This window comes from Salvelinus fontinalis, unplaced genomic scaffold (assembly GCF_029448725.1).
Source record: "Salvelinus fontinalis isolate EN_2023a unplaced genomic scaffold, ASM2944872v1 scaffold_2162, whole genome shotgun sequence".
Taxonomy (NCBI): domain Eukaryota; kingdom Metazoa; phylum Chordata; class Actinopteri; order Salmoniformes; family Salmonidae; genus Salvelinus; species Salvelinus fontinalis.
The window spans coordinates 2,360-8,270 of NW_026602371.1; the positions used below are offsets into that span (position 1 = coordinate 2,360).

The window sequence follows — 5,911 nt, forward strand, 5'->3', positions numbered from 1 at the left end:
CAAGAAATGCAAACATGAAGTGTATTCAACGTTTAAAAAGCATTGTCAATTTTGAATCTACATAACATTTCACATTTCCTGTTACTGAGGGAATATTGTTGTGTTGTGTGATACTGCTGCCAGGTAAAATCTGTTGTTACACAAGTGCATGCCAAATAATAAGGTTTCTATCCCATACCGGGAGTAGAACCTATGACACCTGTGCGTACACCAGAAATCCTTACCGATAGACCATATGGGAAAAGACTTGCTTAAAAAAAACATCACAGACAAATCTATAAATGTTGAAATGATGCCTTTTGTAATTAATAGCTCCATTTTTTTTCTCAGAGATGTTGGGATGAAAAGTCCCATATAAAATCAGTCTAAAATGTGTTTGAAAAGAGAACAGCCAGACACAATGAAAAGTATACAGTATCATTCCCGGCTTGATTTCAATCAATTAAATATAGTGACAAGCCAGCCAGGAGTCGAACCTAGAATCTTCTGATCCGTAGTCAGACACGTTATCCATTGCACCACTGGCCCCACAGACAACCTGAAGTCAGGTCACTGCTAGAACAGTGTACACAGTCATAGCTTTTGTCAAAGACAAGGTTCTTTGGTTTTCTGTTACAGATGCATATCTTCATTTGATCCTCCTGTTGTTGCATGAATTTTACTGCAGAGCAAGAACTGCAAACATGATGTGTATTCAACGTTTAAAAAGCCTTGTCAATTTTGAATCTACATAACATGTCACATTTCCTGAGGGAATACTTTTGTGTTGTGTGATACTGCAGCCAGTTAAAATATGTTGTTACAAAAGTGCATGGCACACTACAAGATGTTCTTTCCCATACCGGGAGCTGAACCGGGGCCACCTGGGTGAAAACCAGGAATCCTTACCGCTAGACCATATGGGAAGACCTTTCCTTTAAAAAAACATCAAGGTCAAAACTATAAATGTTGAAATTATGCCTGTTGTAATTAAAAGCGCCATATTTTTTCTCAGAGATGTTGGGGAAAAGTCCCATATAAAATCAGTCTAAAATGTGTTTGAAGAGAGAACAGCCAGACACAATGAAAAGTATACAGTATTTTTCCCAGCTTGATTTTGGTCAACTAAAGACAGTGTTGATTCAGCCAGGATTTCAACCTTGAATCTTCTGATCTGTGTACACAGTCATAGCGTCTGTCACGACAAGGTTCCTTGGTTTTCTGTTACAGATGCATATCTTCATTTGATCCTCCTGTTGTTGCATGAATTTTACTGCAGAGCAAGAAATGCAAACATGAAGTGTATTCAACGTTTAAAAAGCATTGTCAATTTTGAATCTACATAACATTTCACATTTCCTGTTACTGAGGGAATATTGTTGTGTTGTGTGATACTGCTGCCAGGTAAAATCTGTTGTTACACAAGTGCATGCCAAATAATAAGGTTTCTATCCCATACCGGGAGTAGAACCTATGACACCTGTGCGTACACCAGAAATCCTTACCGATAGACCATATGGGAAAAGACTTGCTTAAAAAAAACATCACAGACAAATCTATAAATGTTGAAATGATGCCTTTTGTAATTAATAGCTCCATTTTTTTTCTCAGAGATGTTGGGATGAAAAGTCCCATATAAAATCAGTCTAAAATGTGTTTGAAAAGAGAACAGCCAGACACAATGAAAAGTATACAGTATCATTCCCGGCTTGATTTCAATCAATTAAATATAGTGACAAGCCAGCCAGGAGTCGAACCTAGAATCTTCTGATCCGTAGTCAGACACGTTATCCATTGCACCACTGGCCCCACAGACAACCTGAAGTCAGGTCACTGCTAGAACAGTGTACACAGTCATAGCTTTTGTCAAAGACAAGGTTCTTTGGTTTTCTGTTACAGATGCATATCTTCATTTGATCCTCCTGTTGTTGCATGAATTTTACTGCAGAGCAAGAACTGCAAACATGATGTGTATTCAACGTTTAAAAAGCCTTGTCAATTTTGAATCTACATAACATGTCACATTTCCTGAGGGAATACTTTTGTGTTGTGTGATACTGCAGCCAGTTAAAATATGTTGTTACAAAAGTGCATGGCACACTACAAGATGTTCTTTCCCATACCGGGAGCTGAACCGGGGCCACCTGGGTGAAAACCAGGAATCCTTACCGCTAGACCATATGGGAAGACCTTTCCTTTAAAAAAACATCAAGGTCAAAACTATAAATGTTGAAATTATGCCTGTTGTAATTAAAAGCGCCATATTTTTTCTCAGAGATGTTGGGGAAAAGTCCCATATAAAATCAGTCTAAAATGTGTTTGAAGAGAGAACAGCCAGACACAATGAAAAGTATACAGTATTTTTCCCAGCTTGATTTTGGTCAACTAAAGACAGTGTTGATTCAGCCAGGATTTCAACCTTGAATCTTCTGATCTGTGTACACAGTCATAGCGTCTGTCACGACAAGGTTCCTTGGTTTTCTGTTACAGATGCATATCTTCATTTGATCCTCCTGTTGTTGCATGAATTTTACTGCAGAGCAAGAAATGCAAACATGAAGTGTATTCAACGTTTAAAAAGCATTGTCAATTTTGAATCTACATAACATTTCACATTTCCTGTTACTGAGGGAATATTGTTGTGTTGTGTGATACTGCTGCCAGGTAAAATCTGTTGTTACACAAGTGCATGCCAAATAATAAGGTTTCTATCCCATACCGGGAGTAGAACCTATGACACCTGTGCGTACACCAGAAATCCTTACCGATAGACCATATGGGAAAAGACTTGCTTAAAAAAAACATCACAGACAAATCTATAAATGTTGAAATGATGCCTTTTGTAATTAATAGCTCCATTTTTTTTCTCAGAGATGTTGGGATGAAAAGTCCCATATAAAATCAGTCTAAAATGTGTTTGAAAAGAGAACAGCCAGACACAATGAAAAGTATACAGTATCATTCCCGGATTGATTTCAATCAATTAAATATAGTGACGAGCCAGCCAGGAGTCGAACCTAGAATCTTCTGATCCGTAGTCAGACACGTTATCCATTGCGCCACTGGCCCCACAGACAAGCTGAAGTCAGGTCACTGCTAGAACAGTGTACACAGTCATAGCTTTTGTCAAAGACAAGGTTCTTTGGTTTTCTGTTACAGATGCATATCTTCATTTGATCCTCCTGTTGTTGCATGAATTTTACTGCAGAGCAAGAACTGCAAACATGATGTGTATTCAACGTTTAAAAAGCCTTGTCAATTTTGAATCTACATAACATGTCACATTTCCTGAGGGAATACTTTTGTGTTGTGTGATACTGCAGCCAGTTAAAATATGTTGTTACACAAGTGCATGGCACACGACAAGATGTTCTTTCCCATACCGGGAGTTGAACCCGGGCCAAAAGGGTGAAAACCAGGAATCCTTACCGCTAGACCATATGGGAAGACGTTTCCTTTAAAAAAACATCAAGGTCAAAACTATAAATGTTGAAATTATGCCTGTTGTAATTAAAAGCGCCATATTTTTTCTCAGAGATGTTGGGATGAAAAGTCCCATATAAAATCAGTCTAAAATGTGTTTGAAGAGAGAACAGCCAGACACAATGAAAAGTATACAGTATTTTTCCCAGCTTGATTTTGGTCAACTAAAGACAGTGTTGATTCAGCCAGGATTTCAACCTTGAATCTTCTGATCTGTGTACACAGTCATAGCGTCTGTCACGACAAGGTTCCTTGGTTTTCTGTTACAGATGCATATCTTCATTTGATCCTCCTGTTGATGCATGAATTTTACTGCAGAGCAAGAAATACAAACATGAAGTGTATTCAACGTTTAAAAAGCATTGTCAATTTTGAATCTACATAACATTTCACATTTCCTGTTACTGAGGGAATATTGTTGTGTTGTGTGATACTGCTGCCAGGTAAAATCTGTTGTTACACAAGTGCATGCCAAATAATAAGGTTTCTATCCCATACCGGGAGTGGAACCTATGACACCTGTGCGTACACCAGAAATCCTTACCGATAGACCATATGGGAAAAGACTTTCTTAAAAAAAACATCACAGACAAATCTATAAATGTTGAAATGATGCCTTTTGTAATTAATAGCTCCATTTTTTTTCTCAGAGATGTTGGGATGAAAAGTCCCATATAAAATCAGTCTAAAATGTGTTTGAAAAGAGAACAGCCAGACACAATGAAAAGTATACAGTATCATTCCCGGCTTGATTTCAATCAATTAAATATAGTGACAAGCCAGCCAGGAGTCGAACCTAGAATCTTCTGATCCGTAGTCAGACACGTTATCCATTGCACCACTGGCCCCACAGACAACCTGAAGTCAGGTCACTGCTAGAACAGTGTACACAGTCATAGCTTTTGTCAAAGACAAGGTTCTTTGGTTTTCTGTTACAGATGCATATCTTCATTTGATCCTCCTGTTGTTGCATGAATTTTACTGCAGAGCAAGAACTGCAAACATGATGTGTATTCAACGTTTAAAAAGCCTTGTCAATTTTGAATCTACATAACATGTCACATTTCCTGAGGGAATACTTTTGTGTTGTGTGATACTGCAGCCAGTTAAAATATGTTGTTACACAAGTGCATGGCACACGACAAGATGTTCTTTCCCATACCGGGAGTTGAACCCGGGCCAAAAGGGTGAAAACCAGGAATCCTTACCGCTAGACCATATGGGAAGACCTTTCTTTTAAAGAAACATCAAGGTCAAAACTATAAATGTTGAAATTATGCCTGTTGTAATTAAAAGCGCCATATTTTTTCTCAGAGATGTTGGGGAAAAGTCCCATATAAAATCAGTCTAAAATGTGTTTGAAGAGAGAACAGCCAGACACAATGAAAAGTATACAGTATTTTTCCCAGCTTGATTTTGGTCAACTAAAGACAGTGTTGATTCAGCCAGGATTTCAACCTTGAATCTTCTGATCTGTGTACACAGTCATAGCGTCTGTCACGACAAGGTTCCTTGGTTTTCTGTTACAGATGCATATCTTCATTTGATCCTCCTGTTGATGCATGAATTTTACTGCAGAGCAAGAAATACAAACATGAAGTGTATTCAACGTTTAAAAAGCATTGTCAATTTTGAATCTACATAACATTTCACATTTCCTGTTACTGAGGGAATATTGTTGTGTTGTGTGATACTGCTGCCAGGTAAAATCTGTTGTTACACAAGTGCATGCCAAATAATAAGGTTTCTATCCCATACCGGGAGTAGAACCTATGACACCTGTGCGTACACCAGAAATCCTTACCGATAGACCATATGGGAAAAGACTTTCTTAAAAAAAACATCACAGACAAATCTATAAATGTTGAAATGATGCCTTTTGTAATTAATAGCTCCATTTTTTTTCTCAGAGATGTTGGGATGAAAAGTCCCATATAAAATCAGTCTAAAATGTGTTTGAAAAGAGAACAGCCAGACACAATGAAAAGTATACAGTATCATTCCCGGCTTGATTTCAATCAATTAAATATAGTGACGAGCCAGCCAGGAGTCGAACCTAGAATCTTCTGATCCGTAGTCAGACACGTTATCCATTGCGCCACTGGCCCCACAGACAAGCAGAAGTCAGGTCACTGCTAGAACAGTGTACACAGTCATAGCTTTTGTCAAAGACAAGGTTCTTTGGTTTTCTGTTACAGATGCATATCTTCATTTGATCCTCCTGTTGTTGCATGAATTTTACTGCAGAGCAAGAACTGCAAACATGATGTGTATTCAACGTTTAAAAAGCCTTGTCAATTTTGAATCTACATAACATGTCACATTTCCTGAGGGAATACTTTTGTGTTGTGTGATACTGCAGCCAGTTAAAATATGTTGTTACACAAGTGCATGGCACACGACAAGATGTTCTTTCCCATACCGGGAGTTGAACCCGGGCCAAAAGGGT

The 5,911-nt window shown here is 38.2% G+C and overlaps 2 non-coding genes across 2 annotated transcripts; both read right to left on the reverse strand.

Annotated features, from left to right (window-relative positions):
• Positions 1-2,975: 2,975 nt before the first annotated feature.
• On the reverse strand, positions 2,976-3,048 carry trnar-acg (transfer RNA arginine (anticodon ACG)). The gene has a single exon. It is a non-coding gene; the product is annotated as a tRNA-Arg (tRNA).
• A 2,449-nt stretch (positions 3,049-5,497) lies between these two features.
• trnar-acg (transfer RNA arginine (anticodon ACG)) lies at positions 5,498-5,570 on the reverse strand. The gene has a single exon. It is a non-coding gene; the product is annotated as a tRNA-Arg (tRNA).
• Between the last annotated feature and the right edge of the window lie 341 nt (positions 5,571-5,911).